This window comes from Pongo abelii, chromosome 3 (genome assembly GCF_028885655.2).
Source record: "Pongo abelii isolate AG06213 chromosome 3, NHGRI_mPonAbe1-v2.0_pri, whole genome shotgun sequence".
Classification (NCBI taxonomy): Eukaryota; Metazoa; Chordata; class Mammalia; order Primates; family Hominidae; genus Pongo; species Pongo abelii.
The window spans coordinates 182,884,626-182,903,090 of record NC_071988.2 but is presented as its reverse complement, the minus strand read 5'-3'; positions in this window follow the sequence as shown (position 1 = coordinate 182,903,090).

Sequence of the window (18,465 nt, the reverse complement as noted above, 5' to 3'; positions counted from 1 at the left end):
TATTTTACTATTGTGTTCACCTTATTTTGTTACCTTTTACATGGGTTCTTTTTGCTAATTCACTTGACACTTTGGTAAATGGACTCTAAGTATTTTCCATATGAGCTTAATGATTACTACCAATTGTGATCTTTATGAGTCTGAATACCATTTACACTACCAGATGAATGGTAGTTTGTGTGGGATTCTTGTATTAGTCAATTGTGCTCTGGTTAAATGCATCATACAGAATCTTCCAGCACCCTTTTATGGTTATTATTTGAGAGAGGAAGTTGTAAGAGGGAGGGAATTGCACACCTGTGTTTAGCCTGTTATCTTCACAGATTATCTTTCTTTGTCCCTCAGAAGAGGAACGTATTCTTTACTTTTATTACTTTTTGAGGTTCTGTGGAGTTTCATATTATTTATAAGATACATGGTGAGTTTTGGATAGTAATTAGTTCAATTTTGTTAATAACAGTTTATAATTTAGGATTTTTAAATAAGTGTGGGAAACACAGTGAACAAACATATAAAATATCCCAAAGATGTGCCCTTCAGCATTCCAGATGTAATGCAAATTCAAATTCCAAAGTTTAGTGGAGTGTTATGGATGTTCTTCATTTTAATAAGTTAATAGGAACATTTACATATGCACTGTTGGCACTCTGGAGTTTTTTCTTGCCTAATTTAGCAACATAAGTGGCAAAATAGCATAATAGAAACTTTTCAAAGAATTTTCAAAAGTGTGTATAGAATGCTTTTGTTAAAGAATAAGCCACAAGCAGAAATCTCTTGTGGTGGTAGCTTTCCCCTAGTTGACTATGAAAGCCAAATCAGCTGGTAACGCATGCAGGAAAACAGGACACTGTTTTGCCACTTAGGTAAGTTTCTAATAGAGATTTGGGTCCTATGTATGAGCAGAGATCACATAAATTTAACTTCAGCTAACATTTATTGGGCGATCATTTTGTCCATATTATTATTTAAATGTGTAATGTAAACATATGCATTTTATCACATGAGTTATATTGATTTATAGAACAATTCACTCTATGCAGCCTTAGAGATCGTTCATTTTTAAAATGATACACAATTATCCATGTCCAAATATGCAAACAGATTTTAGTAGACTGCTTCTGAAATGGCCCCCAATAGTCTCTGCCTCCTAAAATTTACATCCTTGTGTAATCTCTATGTCTTGAATGTGAGTTGGAGCTAATACCTTCCTTCCAGTGTCTCTGGCAAAAATGATTGATTTGAGATTAGATTACAAAACTGTGACTTTCATTTTGCGTCTCTCTCTCTCTCTGTTCTTGTTTTGAGAGAAGCAAGCAGCACTGTTGGGAATAGGCCCACATGCAAGAAAGCAGGTAGGGAACAGGTAACAGCCTAATGATCGCATTTGGAAATGGTGCTTTCATATGTCAAGTCTGAAGACGACTCCTGCCCTGGTTAACATCTCCATTGCAACCTTGTGAAAGATCTTGAGTTAAAGGTACCTAACTAAATGGTGCTATTTACTGATCCACAGAATCTTCAAGATAACAAATGTGTGTTTTAATTCACAATATTTTAGGGTAATTTGTTATGAAACTATAATGATTAATAATTACCTGATAATATACGCATTAAAATATAACTTACCATGCTTTTTGTTATCAATATTAATTTTTAGCCATTTCTATATTTGAAAAATTTACATTTTTTCATAAATCTTGAAAAAGTATTATTTTATTAGTTTACAACTATTTGTAATAACATATCATGACAAAATATATTCCAGCTTGGTTTTTGCAAACAATGTCAAAAGGGTTTGCTTACAGGGAAGATTAAAATATTATCTTCCACTTCCATTCATTTTAATCAACCCATAGTCAAAATTAAAGTAAATATATTTTGGCTATGGATTTGCTTATTTTTATTTTAGAAATGATATGGGGATTTGGAGGATTATACATTTTATTCATAGATCCAAATTGCTTCATATATTATTGGTTAATTTCTCTTCCTACAAAATATTTATCTTAATTTGGTTTCTCAACAAGTCTGCTTTGCTGTCATTAAGAGGCATTATACATTTAATTTATGAGTATACTATTAGCATATGAAATCAAAGGATAAGAACAATTCTATAAACTACACATTGATATTCTATTGTTCAAGAAATGAATTCAAAACAAAAGTAGTTCAGTTCGATACTTCATGTTTATACAAAAATAGTATTGAATGCATCACACATGATATAATCTAGTAGAGTCTAATTAATTTAAATGAGAAACAAAGCAAAAACTCAGTCCTGTTATTAGAAGTAAACATAAAAGCAATCCAGTCATTTTATAGTCTAATTTGTTCTAGAAAATAGTTGCAGAAAATTTTAATCATTAGAAGATACAAATAACATAAGCATTGACTGATAGGGTAGAGAACATATCCAAATTAAAATGAGTTATAATATGTTAGGGATATGAGCATGTGGGAGGACTGAAAATTTATTATAACTGATTATAATTCAACATCAATTAGAACATTATTTTTGGTGTGATGATCAGTCTTTGCGATTTAGGCTTATAATGAAGGTGTGTAGGCCTGAATGTGTCTTTGTCCATCTTCATCAGAAAAAGCTGTTTCTACATCAAATGTGTAGAACAATTGAACCAGATTGTTTAACAATTACTTTGGGAAAGTTTTTGACTTCAGTAGGCGAGAATGGTCCTAGAGGTAGTAAGACCTTGATACCTGAGCCTGGGCAGAATGAGAGGATTTCTATGCTTTCTGTAACTGGCGACTCCACTGATTTCCTAATACATAGTAGTGGGGTAAAAAGGTCAGAGAACACTGGCCACATAGAGTATTTAGATTAAACAATGTGTAAAGCATTTCTTTAGATATGCACTGTATTTGATATGAATATTGTACATGTAATGTGTATCATTGTTAGAAATGAAAAATAGCAGATAGAAAATATTTGATTGCACAAACGTTCAGAAATAGTTGTTAATGATATTTATTATTTATCAAGTAATTATGTAGCATAATAAAATTATTTTAAAAATCAAGAAGCATAAAAGTTACATGCTCACATTTAAAGAAAAAAAAGTGTACCTTTATTTGAAAAATAGGGACAGAAGGTATTTATTTCAAATTATAAAGTGCATAGCTTATCCATAGCTTTTTGCTTCAAACTAGTCAGAAGCAATCACATTTTAGTTAGATCAATTCAACATGCATTACAAACAGTATTTTTTATTGAATTCAGTTGATAAAAGTTTTATTGGATTTTCTCTATGCTTATTTATCCTATTTTCATATTCTTTAAAGTTGAAATTTTCACTGTCCTTCAGAAGACTTTGGGTATGTCAACAGCATATTTTTATTGTGTTTATTTATTAATTTCCATGGATCTCTGCATGAAAGGCATAAGTAAGTGAAATGAATGAACTAAATAATACAACTAGCACGGTAAAACTGGGCTCACAATTCAAAGAAATATCCTCCAAGTAAAGATGAAAGACATCATAAAAAATGACAACAAATATAACCAAAAAGGTTACCAGGGTTAATACTCATAACTTCTTCTAAATAAATATATTCTTCCTTCAGTCTTGGATTCTACCAAGAGTAAAGTGTCTTAAATGCTATGTTTAATTATAGACAGAAATAAGAGTACAGAAAGGTGTTTTTGATAATAAAGAAACATCAACATGGCAGGTCTTGTGTTTCCTTGCCCTCCACTCAGCAGCTGAAAGCCATATAGAGTTTGCATCTCCCAAGCTCCCACACAACAACAGAGAGCCACTCAGACACAGTGACTTATGGTCCTCAACTTAGACACAAAACAAGGTCACTCTAGGCATTTTCTAAACCTCCACCCAATGGCAGAAGTTATCTGGGATAACTGCCTCTAGGCCTTCCAAGCAATGGCAGAAGCTGAATCAAACCTGGGGTCTTTTGACTCCCTATCAAGCTGTAGAAAGCCCCCCCCCATACACCATGACATTAATATTCCTCAAATTTGTATATATATATTTTTTAAAAATCTATCTGAAAATGTCAATAAGGTTTTTTTGTAGATATAGAAAAGATTATTCTAAAATTTATATTGGAAGATATGAACAATGCAATACTTAATGTAATCTTGTAAAATAAATATGTAGTGGAAAGAATCACTCCACTCAATAATAAGTCATAATATCTAGCTAAAACAATTAAGTTAATGTGGTGTTAACGTAGGGATAGGCACACAGATAAATGAAACAGAATAGATAACCCCCAAAACAAAATCAAACAAACAGGTACAACTAATTTTTGAATAAATATGCCAAAGAAATTCAATGGAAGTATGATAACCTTTTTGACAATTGGTTCTGGAGCAACCAATTCCGAACATATTTGTGTAATCAATCTAATACTTTCTTATATGTGTTATTTTTCATTTTTAGCAATGCTACACATTACATGTACATTCATAAGCCTGATAGATAGATAGATAGATAAATAGATAGGTAGATAGATAGATAAAAATAGAAGAACCATATCTTGAATTAAGTCTCATATTTTACTTAAGAATTAACTCAAAATAGGTTTAAGTTTTTATGGAATATGCTGAAACTGTTACACTTTAAAATTTTAGAAAAAAAGTAGTATGAAATTTCTATGAGGAAAGCTAACAAAAATTCTCTGATAAAAGAAATCAAAGAACAAAGTAATTACAGAGCTATTCCATGTTCATGGATAGAAAGATTCAATATTATTAAGATATCTGCTGTTCCCAACTTGATCTATAGAATCAGTGCATTCTAAATCAAAATATGACCAATTTATTTTTTGGCATACTGACAAACTTATTTTAATGTTTATATGGAAATGCAAAAGACCCAGAATAGGCAATACACTATCAAAGTAGAAAAATAAAGCCAGAAGACTGACATTATCCAACTTCAAAGCTTACTATACAGCTGTAGTAAGAAGGGCAATGTGGTGCTGGTGAAAGGAAACACAAATAGATGAAAAAAAAAACAAAATAGAAAGATTAACAAGAAATAAACTTTTGACACGCACAAAAACTTGAATGACTCTCCACAGGTTTATGCTGATTGAAAAAACCTATTATCGATAGGTAACATACTGCATAATTTCATTTATGTGACATTTTTATTGTGGTTAAATATAAACAACATAAAAATAGCATTTTTAAGCATGCAGTTCTGTAGCACTAAGTACATTACATTATTGTGCTACCATGAGCCCATTCATCTTCAAAACTTTTTCCTCTTCCCCATCTGAAATTGTGTGCCTATTAAGGATGAATTCTTTACTCTTGCTTCCTCCAGCCTGTTGCAACCACTATTCTGTTTTCTGTCTTTATGTATTTGACTCCTCCAGATACCTCATATAAATGGAATCCCAATATTTTTTCTTCTGTGACGAAGTTATTTCTCTTGACATAATGTCCTCAAACTTAATCCATGTTGCTACATTTGTCATTGATTTCATTCTTTCTTAAGGCTAATGTTTTATTGTACATACACATCACATTTTGTCTTTCCATTCATTCATTTTGTAACATTTTCAGATGAAAAAAATAAAATGTAAAAATGATTATTGGTTGGCAAGTGATAGGGATGCAAATAAGAGTGGGGAAGAAGTGGGTGCACTTTTATAAAAGGGTAACATCAGATATCCTAGTAGTGATGAAATTATTCTCTGTATTTTTAAGGTGGGGTATATGCAAATGTCCAGTTTTGATAAAATTGTATGGAACTAAATATAAACACACATACTTAAATTTGTACGTGTAAAACTGCACAAATTTGAATAAGATCAAAGCCAATATTCTAGCTGAGATCTCTGCCATAGTTTTGTAAGATGCTATTATTAAAATAAATTGGATAAAATGTTTGTCTGTTTGTATTTATTCTTACAACTGCCTGTGGATCCACTGTTATTTTAAAATGAAATGTTTAATTAAAAATAGGTAAATGTATAGAACTTGAAATGTCTCATATTATTTAGTATCATTGGGAGTATTCTTAATCACAGCATCTGCTAATGAAGCATCATGATGAATCTGATAAAAATGATTGGTGAAAAACATCCAAATAAGACTTGGGATTAAAAGCTTTCATAGAGAAGAAGGCATTTGCAGCATATAGTAAAAGAAAAATTGTTTAAGTAAAAAACAAAAGTGAGAAGATTGAGGTCATTTCAGGCAAAAACAATAACAAGAAGAAAAACATGCAGAGATAAACATGCTTTAATTGAGGGAAGTATAAATAGAATTGTCCATAGCTGATCAAGGAAAATAGAGAGGGATTAAAAAAAAAAAAAAAAGAAAAGAGGTAAGTGATACAGAATATTTTGAATTAAATAAAAAAGACAATTAATGTAATTCCTAAAAGCACTGATGGTGTGATTGGATCTGCAGCTTTTAAAAAAGCATGAAAGATGGTTTTAAAACGGTTTAGAATGAAAGCTGGAAGATCAGAAAGGAAGCTATTGAAATAAAACACCATAACATTATGCCTAGAGAAAAGCAATGGCAGTGGCGAGAGGGAGTCAGCAATGGGAATAATAAAAAATACTGAAGTAGAATCTAAGAGGGAGAAGGAGAGAGACTCTTTGAAGTCACAGAAAGAGGAATACGATTACATATTATAGGTCATTGTATATAATTTTAAAAAGTAGAAATGTATACTCATAGCATCTTGTGTTCTGCAGTACAAAGTGAAGATGTTTCAACAATACAGCAGAGAAAAATGCAAATGTTAAAGATCGGAAGAAAGTAACAAGCCGGCCAGGCGCAGTGGCACTTTGGGAGACTGAGGTAGATCATGAGGTCAGGAGTTCAAGACCAGCCTGGCCAACATGATGAAACCCTATCTCTACTAAAAATACAAAATACTTAGGCAACATTAAAGAATGGTGACAGGCAAAACTCTGTCTCAAAAAAAAAAAAAAAAAAAGAGTAACAAGCCACACCTTCCAAAGATAAACACTATATTTTTCTATAATTAATGTAGTGCATCAACTCATAATGTAAATATTATTTTTCTCAAATATTTAGCTCTGTTTGACTCTTTAAGAACACTAATCAGGCATCACCAGAAATAGAACTATCTAAATCTATGTGCAATCTATTGACTATGTGGTCTCTGGCTTACTGCACAGGTAAATAACACCCCTCCACAATTAGACCTTCCAGGACTACCTCAACTGGGCTCAATGACTGGTCTCTGAATTTTAGTATGTTCTTTGTTCCTGTATTACTCTCATAATTCACCACATTTTACTGAAGATATCTCCTTCTCCACGGAACTGACCATTTGTCTCCCCCACTTAGCTTCTGAGAGATACAGAACAATTCAAATTCATCTTGATATTTTTAGAAATTCATGACTTATTCAATAATAACCTTGAACCCAGCAGTTACTTCATTAACAAAAGACTAATTTCAATACCATAATTGTAAGGGGCTTCTAGCATGAAAACATTTATATTTTCTGTATTCTGCCTATAACTTAAGGCATAGAAGGATATGATAAATTAAAGATACATGAGCTAACATTGTGGTTTCTTTTACAGCAAAATTAATATATTGGAATTTCACCCTTTTTGAAATTTTTAGAGAGTTTATATATGCTTTATCTGGAGACTGTCAAAAAAATATATATTCTAAAAGCAACTGCATAATGTATGTATAATATTAGAGACCTTTACTCTATAATTAGCAACTCCCAAGTATTGTTCCATACCTGTGAATGATTTATATACATGTATCATTTACATAAAAATTAAAAATAGTATGAGTTAATATGTTTATATATACACATATATACATATATATATATATAGTGCTGACATATAGTACTAATTTGATACTGTATCTGAACAAATTCCTACTGGGAAACCTTATCTACTATCCAGCTCAAATTAAAATATATATTCAAATGAATACAAATGCATTTCTTTAATAAAGTTTGTGATTACCTTAATAATTACTTTCCACATATTTCTGAATTATGATACTTCAGTGGATACTTCCAGAAGTACATTTAAAATACCTTACTTTTCATTATAGAGTGAAAGGAACAAAATGAATGTTTATAGTGAGATTACAATGTGCTCTGTGGTGGGAGCCCTGCTTAGGGAATCGCTAGGAGATAACAGAGATCACTCAAAAAGTTTAACTGATAGTTTTCTAAATCACAGTTAGTAAATTTCAAATGTGAGATTCAACATAGGATAAACTAATTTTAAAACTCATGCTTTCTGCTTTCCACGGTAGTTCCCACATAGAAGAAATCACAGTATCTATACAAAAAGCAGTGATTCCTGAGGCTCAGGAACTTGGACTTTGAAGGCAGGTGCTTCAAAGTGCTCAGTTCGCCAGCAACTAGTGCAGGGAATCTGTGCAAGTATAATTTGTTCCTTTGACTGTATAATGGACATACTAAACGTAACTAATTCTAAGTGTGATCTAAAAATTAAATAATATGATTATGTTGAGATCATAGCATTAACTATTATAATCATGAAATTAACATATTTTAAGTTAATTCAGCCATTACTGTCATTATGAGTGTTTCAGAATATTCATAAAGCTTATCTAACACTGTTTTTGTACATTGTTAGGGAAGAATTTGTAAGCCTCCTAACCTAAAAGAATAATGTGCTAGCTAAAAGTTATATACCAGCATGGCCATGTTATCTCAGATATTTTAAATATTTTGTATGGCATCATGTTAATTGAAACCCATGCAGATTGGAATCTTGTCCTTGACTTTGTATTATTCTGCAATAACTGGACCACTGTGCTCACATGTAATCCTAATCATTAAATTTTGTTGAACTGAATTGAGTCATCAAATTTAGAGCTGGATGAAATTTTAAAAGTTATCTGGTTATATCTCAATTCTTTATTTTCCCTAGAATTACTAGATATATAATAATGAGTTATTTATGAAAAGTCACATAAAACTTTTCATGTATTCTTCCAGGTTTCTTTCTACGTGAGTTCCTTAGACCTGAATAAGTTAATTGTCTCATATCTGAACAATTACATCTAAGCAAGAATCAGAGATATAATTTCTGTGTTCTTCAGCTGTCTAACAAGTGGAATTTAATCAGTTCATACCTATTATATGTTTTTTGTGTTTCCTTTCTAAACATAAAGATATTAAAACTTAATAGCATTACAAAGATAGAAATTTATGTAAGAGATGGATCAGGCAGCTTTAAGCTATACCTTTTTTATTTATTTTTTATTATTATACTCTAAGTTCTAGGGTACATGTGCACAACGTGCAGGTTCGTTACATATGTATACATGTGCCATGTTGGTGTGCTGCACCCATTAACTCGTCATTTACATTAGGTATATCTCCTAATGCTATCCCTTCCCCCTCCCCCCACCCCACGACAGGCCCTGGTGTGTGATGTTCCCCTTCCTGTGTCCAAGTGTTCTCATTGTTCAATTCCCACCTATGAGTGAGAATATGCGGTGTTTGATTTTTCTGTCCTTGTGATAGTTTGCTGAGAATGATGGTTTCCAGCTTCATCCATGTCCTTACAATGGCCATGAACTCATCATTTTTTATGGCTGCATAGTATTCCATTGTGTATATGTGTCACATATTCTTAATCCAGTCCATCATTGATGGACATTTGGGTTGGTTCCAAGTCTTTGCTATTGTGAATAGTGCCGCAATGAACATACGTGTGCATGTGTCTTTATAGCTGCATGACTTACAATCCTTTGGGTATATACCCAGTAAGGGATGGCTGGGTCAAATGATATTTCTAGTTCTAGATCCTTGAGGAATCGCCACCCTGTCTTCCACAATGGTTGAACTAGTTTACAGTCCCACCAACAGTGTCAAAGTGTTCCTATTTCTCCACAACCTCTCCAGCACCTGTTGTTTCCTGACTTTTTAATGATCGTCATTCTAACTGGTGTGAGATGGTATGTCATTGTGGTTTTGATTTGCATTTCTCTGATGGCCAGTGATGGTGAACATTTTTTCATGTGTCTGTTGGCTGCACAAATGTCTTCTTTTCAGAAATGTCTGTTCATATCCTTTGCCCACTTTTTGATGGGGTTGTTTGTTTTTTTCTTGTAAATTTGTTTAAGTTCTTTGTAGATTCTGGATATTAGCCCATTGTCAGATGAGTAGATTGTAAAAATTATTTCCCATTCTATAGGTTGCCTGTTTGCTCTGAGGGTAGTTTATTTTGCTGTGCAGAAGCTCTTTAGTTTAATTAGATCCCATTTGTCAATTTTGGCTTTTGTTGCATAGCTATACCTTTAAAAAAATTACCATCAAAAGCTTAATTTAAGTTCTCTTAAAGCATATGTATGTTTACATGACAAACAAAGTCCACTTCACATTTTTTAGATCTAGCTTTCCTGGTAAATCTAAACTATAACATAACACAAAATTTTCTGTTTTCACTGGAGACATTGCCAGGGAGAAGTATAGGCCAGGATGTGGTGAGCAGTGCCTTGAAAGCAGAAAGATCAGAGTGCCAAGCATGCCTCAGTCACTCACCAGTTAAACCATGTGAAATTTACTCGGTTAAAACAATAGTCAAAAATGGCAATTTTATATTATTCTACATATATATAATATGTGTGTATGCATGTATATATATATATGTATACATATATAACTTCTGTTAACTCAGTTTTGTAAATTTTAAATTGAGCTTAATATTTCCTTTTTGGTAAAGAGTTAAACTATGGCAATATTTCAATAGTATTTGAAATGCATAAATGGCTAAATAAATAATAGCTATTTTATTAAGTCAGGTATATCTCTATATTTACTTCATTGTGCTTTACAAACTGCCATTTAATCCTTTTGAATTAATTTAAATGCAAATATTGCATTCAGATCTTAGCAGTTGTATAGTACAAAAAAGCTTACAGCTTTGAAATAATGATAAATATTCTATTAAATTTAATTGTTATTTTCTAGGAAGCATGCAAGAGAGTGTGACAAGAACATCACCAAAGGCAAAGGTCTATTAGCCAACTAGACCAATAAAAATTACCCCTCTTGTCAAAATCAGAAGGGCCAGTAATCATTAACAAGCCTAATAAAGAATTACAGTATTAATTAAAAAGTTTATTTTTATTCACTTGTGAACCTTGAGCTAATTCCAGAAGTCACATGAAGGAAATAGAAACACTGCCTGTGTAATCTCCTTGCCTGCTTTATGCATAATGAGAATAGAGTTGACTCTCCCGTCAAGAAATCAATTATTAAGCAGTGCAAATATTATTTTAATTTAAAAGAAACTTGTTTCTGAAACTTTGTACTGTTGTAGTGAAATTGAATCTTCCCTTCTCAGCAGTTTCCATGGTCATGAATCCACCCCATCTCTTTTCACCAGTAACAAGATTGCTACTTATATGGAAGGGTTTTAGAGTCCATAACAAAATAACTACGTTTTTATCCATATCTTTTTCATTAGATTAGACTATGTATATTCATTTTAAATTTAACTATTTCGTTCAGATTAACAATGTGGGACAAAAATAAAAATCAGAAACTGAAAACAAATTTATCTGGTTTTCAAACAAATTAATGAAACTTCAATTATACTGTTTGGCAAGTAAAAACTAATACAATTTTGTAACTATCAGCCCCTGTACAATACTAATTAAAAGGTAAATATTGAGAAATAAGTTTGCAAACTTGTTTGTCTTTAAAAATATTTTATGGAAAGAAAAAGTAGGAATAGTAAAGGTCTTTGTCTTTAAAAATGTTTTATGGAAAGAAAAAGTATTTAGGAATACTAAACGGTAGCCATAATGGAATCTACAAATACTGTTCTACCATCATATGATAAAGCTAGATTTATTGCTATTGGTGTCGGTTTTAAGAAGGCTGGCCAGGCACAGTGGCTCATGACTGTAATCCCAGCACTTTGGGAGGCCGAGCTGGGCGGATCACCTGAGGTCAGGAGTTCGAGACCAGCCTAGCCAACATGGTGAAACCCCGTTTCTACTAAAAATACAAAAATGAGCAGCGCGTGGTGGTGGGCGCCTGTAATCCCACCTACTCAGAGGCTGAGGCAGAAGAATCGCTTGAACCCAGGAGGCAGAGGTTGCAGTGAACCGAGATCACGCCACTGCACTCCAGCCTGGGCAACAAGAGTGAGACTGTCTCAAAAAAAAAAAAAAAAAATTATAAGAATTAGCTCCTATTTTGCAGAAACAGCATTACCTATGGCAATCACCTGTGGTATTTAAGTACCCAATACAGCAAAATTGTATTTCATATGCATGTGTAGCTGTAGTATTTTAGCATTCACACTGGATCATTTATATATTTCTTGTTTGTCTTGTAACAAAGTGTAAAAGCTTGAGTAGTTGGAGTAAGAGTGGCAAAAGCTTAATTTTAGTCCTTGGAATTTAACTTTAAAGCTATACATCCAAGTGATGTACTAATGTCTTACTCTGCTGATACATATTCTCTACTACTGTTAAAGTCAATGCATAAAGGCTAAGTGAACATTTTGTAAATAAATTAGCTTTTAAAATATTACATATGTATTATTTCTGATATTTATCAGAAATATTAAAAGAATATTTTCCTCTTCTACAATTAAAAAGTCTTTTAATCATGATAGAAATCTCATGGCATTGTCATTTTTTTGTCAAATAAGATAAATGATGAAAAAAGTTTGTAAGCCACATAATATTAAAAACCAATTAATCATACTACTCGCACAATACATTATTAGTATGGTAATGGAAGAAAATCCAAATGAAATAATTTATTCTATTCCATTGTCCACTGGACAATGATATGGTTTCCTGAAGAATCAATAGAATGAAGAAAATGTTGAAAATCAGCTGTGTAATGAACTGCAGTGAAGTGAATTTTCATAAGTAGATGAAATCATATTGCATGATAATAATGACTGTCTACTCAAATCTGTAATATTCCTGAAAAATAAAAAGTTATGAAGAAAATTCCAGCATTTATGAAAGTGATTCAAATAAGTCAGTTAGCAAAACTTGTTATTTATTGAAAATATATTTATTTTTCTAATGTCATTAATTGTGCTTTAGAACAAATAGCAGTTATGGTTGTCAGCAGGATGGATGTTGGCCAACACCCAAAAATATATCAGTGTTTTAAATGTTCATTACATAATTTATCAGCAACCTTTAGATACTAAGAATCATAAAACAACAAATTAATATCAATGCAAGTAATCTATTAATAGTAATTTCTCAAACAATAAATTATTTTATAGGCCAAGAAACAAGTTCAAAGAAAAGTATTTTTACTTTAGCCTACAAATAGAAACAATATGGATTTCAAAAGGAAGTTGCTTAAAAATATTTATTTACTCTAAAAAATATAATTTTTCAGTTTATTGAAAAAGCCAACACTAACAGCAAATTATTACTACATTTCATATTGTATTTTAGGTATATATGTGAAGTTAGAGCATCATCTTTTATTCTGAGAAAATACAATTAATTTTATTAAAGAGAATATGCTTATCATAGGATGAATCATAAATTTTGTGATTTTTTCTTGTTCTCTAAAGTTATTCAGTTTCCATCTTTTCAGCTTTCTTAAAGAGAAAGGCTTAAAACTATTTATTTAAAATGTATTGCTCTTTTTGATATTATTAAATATGTAATTCTTAGAGTTAAATATTTGTATACATTTGCATGATCAGATTGTGTGATTGGTGCATTTGAAGAAGATGTAGGACAGGGTAGCCAAAACTTAGGAAGATTGAATCATAGCATAAGTTAGTCATTTTAATAATAAAAGGTTTTGAAGTCAGTTAAAACTTCTGTACATAATTATTTAGAAAGAAAGTCCATTACTTTTTTTTCTTTCTAAATATATTACTTTAAAATGGTTTTAGTACGCTGTTCAATTAGAACAAAGGCAATAAAATGAGTAGCAATTAAGGGAGAGGAGATGTGAGTCTTATTTTATGGTAGATTTAGAAATAGGTTCTCCCTGGTTCTTCTCTGTATGAAGGAGAATCAATTGGTGATTTACATTACTACCTATAAAGTTTTATTAAAATGCAGATGTTTAGGAACTTTTCTTCATTGACAGCTAGATTTTATTCAGCTTCCTAATTCCCATGGTTATAAATATGTTCTTACTATCATATCCATGTTCTTTCACAACCAACACTGTTGCCAAACCCCAGGCAGTGTGACCTTAAATTAGTGTTTCTTAGCTAAAAAGGTAAAAAAGCCAGTCTTCCTGGAAGTGCACTCCAATAGAAGAACTTAAACTACAGCTCTCAAGAGCCTCCAGAAGCTAATGATACCACAAGGTAAACAGCTTTTCCCAAAATTTACAGCTAAGTAGATGAAAGCAGAAGATTTCACCCAAGACATCAGAACAATATTTCTTTTGGATTCTCTTTTTTACTTCTTATTCTCACCACATTCACTGTCCTTCTTTGCTGTATTGTCTTTCTTCTCTCCAATATAACCCTTGCTTTACTCGTAACTCCCCATATTGCAACCACAGCCTTTGATAATGAGCCATAGTTTGTACTAGCTCCTTTTCCCCCTTCCCTGACATGTTTCCCCTTAAATGTGCCTCACCATCCCTGCAAATATTCCACACTCTGTGGCATTCCTCCACTCACTCATGGAACAATCTTATAATCCTACTACTTACTATACAGTACCTTTTCTTTGGAAATCTTCAGTTTACTTCAAATTCCTATACCTAGCTCAAATTTAAGGACATATGTCTTAGTTTGTTTTGTGCTGCTATAACAGAGTACCCAAGACTGGGTAATTTACAATGAACAGAACTTTATTGGCCCACAGTTCTAGAGGCTGAGAAATCCATGATCAAGCTGCCAGCGTCTGACAATGACCTTTTTGCTGCTTCGTAACACGGCAGAAGGCATCATGTGGCTGAAAGGCAAAGAGAGTGCAAGAGAGAGAACAGGGGATGAACCCACACCTGCAATAATGACATTAGTCCATTTATGCGGGTGGAGCCCTCAAGATATAAACACCTCTTAAAGCTCCCATCTCCCAATACCATCACAATGGCAATTAAACCTCAACATGAGTTTTGGAGGGACAAATTCAAACAAAAGCAGAAATATTGTGTTAATAGTCGGGGTCTTTTAGCTTTTCTCTCGAGATTTCAACAAAAACCTACTGCTTTTCAATATTATTTTCTATATTTAATAATTTTCAAAAACAGCAATCTACTTATTATCATACCATAACTAAAGCCCCTTTCATGAGTCTAAATATTTGCAATTATACCTATTTTGCCACTAATACATATGTCTATACTGTTATTATGGGATATGAGACTACATATTCCTTGTCCTGTTATATACATCTAATAGATCCATGTGATCTTGAGCATAATTTTACCTGGTAAACCTGAGAGTGTCTGTTCTGTAAAATACAACTTGAAAACTTTCCTCTTCCCATCCAAATAGGACATTTCTATCAAAAGAGTTTATATAAACCACAAAATAAAAATCCATGAGACATATTTTTTCATGAACCTTGGATAGTCCCTAATAAGATATTTCATTTGTGGCAACCATGCCTATTGGTGTCTACTTGCTAATTAGACTGGATCCTGTTATCCAGCTAATTATGTTCGCCCTTATCAAATCTTTAACCAGACTGCCTTCTTTTCTAGTAACTAGTCTCCAGCATTGATTTAAGTTTTCCATCTACTAGATGGTCCAATGTCTTCAAAAATGTGTCACACCTACAGTATTAGGTACAAAATCCAGCCCCCTTAGGACTCTGTAATCTTTTTTCATCAGTGTCTCAAGATTTAAAACAAGAGTCTAAGAAATGGGGAAGAAACCTAAGCGACTTGACTGCCACCATAGATGATATACGGGTAATCTACATGCTTGGTGTAGATGCCGTATGTGTTACTCAATTCACCAGAACTCCCACATTTTCCATGCTCTATTCTGAGTATAACCAAGACTGTGGACAATCTTACATAATCAAAAACATCACTGCCAGAGAACTACAGGAACACAAGTGATTGGTCCTCTAAAATCATCTGAATTGAATTTAATGCTGGCTCAGGAGACAACACTCATGCAGTGGTTAGAGGAAACCATTGTGTATATATGTTCTCTGAAAATTTTTTGATGACTATATCATCACCAAAAGTCTTCAGACCACTCATCAGGAAATTTATCAGATTGCCTCACTCTACCATGTAAGGAAGCTTTAAGCCCATTGTCTTCAAATTCTCTCATCTGTCACTATTCCAAACTAAAATCTTGGTTTTATTTTCTTATTCAACTTCAATTATTGTTATTTTTATTATATTCCTGGGTACATTTCTACTCGAGTGCCTGACCACCAAGACCTTCCAATGGTTGTCAGTTTGACAACATGCACAGTACATGATACAGTTATTCCTTCAAAGTCAACAAGAATGTGAAGGCTACCCCACCCCTAAAAACTAGAGCTCCCAACTTCACAATGACTCTTATCCTTAGATACTTAATAGTATCTAAGGTCAGACTTCCTCTTAAAAGACAGCAGGGAATGACCAAGTGCTCATAGGTACCCATCATTTTGCCACTGACTTGGCTTGATCAAACTTCAATCAGACCTCTTTCTGCCACAATCCCCTCAATTTTGGCTCCCTCTCATCAAGTTTAAGCAAACTAACATGTAGAACACCCCACCTTAATAGGTCATTGCAAAACTCACTGACCACAGAGAGAATTATTTTCTGTTAAACTGCCTGGATAATGATCTGTTCTCCCTTTAACTGCTTGACCAATCTTTCCTCAAAGTTCCAACCAGCCTGCTCACCATCCCTACAAAAGAAAAGCCTCGGCGGTGGCTCACGCCTGTAATCCCAGCACTTTGGGAGGCCGAGGTGGGCAGATCACCTGAGGTCAGGAGTTCAAGACCAGCATTACCAATGTGGAGAAACTCTGTCTCTACTAAAAATACAAAATTAGCCAGGCATGGTGGCTCACGCCTGTAATCCCAGCTACTCGGGAGGCTGAGGTAGGAGGTGGAGGTTGCAGTGAGCTGAGATCCTGCCATTGCACTCCAGCCTGGGCAACAAGAGTGAAACTCCATCCCAAAAAAAAAAAAAAAAAAAAGAAAAAGAAAAAAAGCCTCTTTTTTTCTGTTTTATTTTGAGTTCATGCAGATCCTCAGGTCAAAGCATTTTCTCTGTTGCAATAGTCTTTTCAAATAAAGACTCTTCTTACCTAAGTCCAGATTTGTTTTTGTTTGACAATATTATGGACATCAAAAACATTAACAAATCTCTTTAGAGACTTTTTATGCATTTTGTCAAGGGTTTAAGCTACAAAACATTTATATTAATAAACTCCATGCACAAATTACACTTTGTTTTGAACATTTTTCTCATGCAGCTCTCATAATCAAATTAAGAAACATGAAGCATATATAAAAACTTAATTTTTTTTTTATATTTTTTATTTTTTAAATTTTTTTTATTTCCTTAGGTTATTGGGGGTACAGGTAGTATTTGGTTACACGAATAAGTTCTTTAGTGGTGATTTGTGAGATTTTGGTGCACCCATTACCTGAGCAGTATACACTGAACCCAATTTGTAGTCTTTTATCCGTCATTCCCCTCCCTCCCTTTTCCCTGAGTCCCCAAAGTCCATTGTATCATTCCTATGCCTTTGCATCCTCATAGCTGAGCTCCCACTTAATGAGTGAGAACATATGATGTTTGGTTTTCCATTCCTGAGTTACTTCACTTAGAATAATAGTCTCCAGTTCCATCCAGGTTGCTGGAAATGCCATTAATTCATTCCTTTTTATGGCTGAGTAGTATTCTATCACATATATATATACACACACACACACACTATATATATATATATGGTATATATATATGGTGTATATATATGGGTACATATATGTATATATCACAATTTCTTTATCCACTCATTGATTTATGGGCATTTGGGCTGGTTCCATATTTTTGCAGTTGTGAATTGTGCTGCTATAAACGTGTGTGCAAGTATCTTTTTCATATAATAAAATATTTTCCTCAGGGTAGATACCCAGTAGTGGGATTAGTGGGATTGCTGGATCAAATGGTAGTTCTACTTTTAGTTATTTAAGGAATCTCCACGCTGTTTTCCGCAGTGGTTGTACTAGTTTATATTCTCACCAGCAGTGTAGAAATGTTCACTTTTCACTGCATCCAAGCCACCAAGTATTGTTTTTTATAAAATAATAGAAATATATTTCTTTATTATGGCCATAAAAGATACCTGTTTTTATTATTGTACAGTATGAGTTTTAAGAATATATATATAAATCAGTTGCATTCCAATCAACATATAGAATATACACAGAACTCCAAAAACTTAATTATTTATAGCATTCTTCTTATAACATGAAAGAACAAAGCTTTTCAATTTTTGAGAGCCCTCTAGCACACCTAAACAATAATTTCAGATGAAAGGGCCATT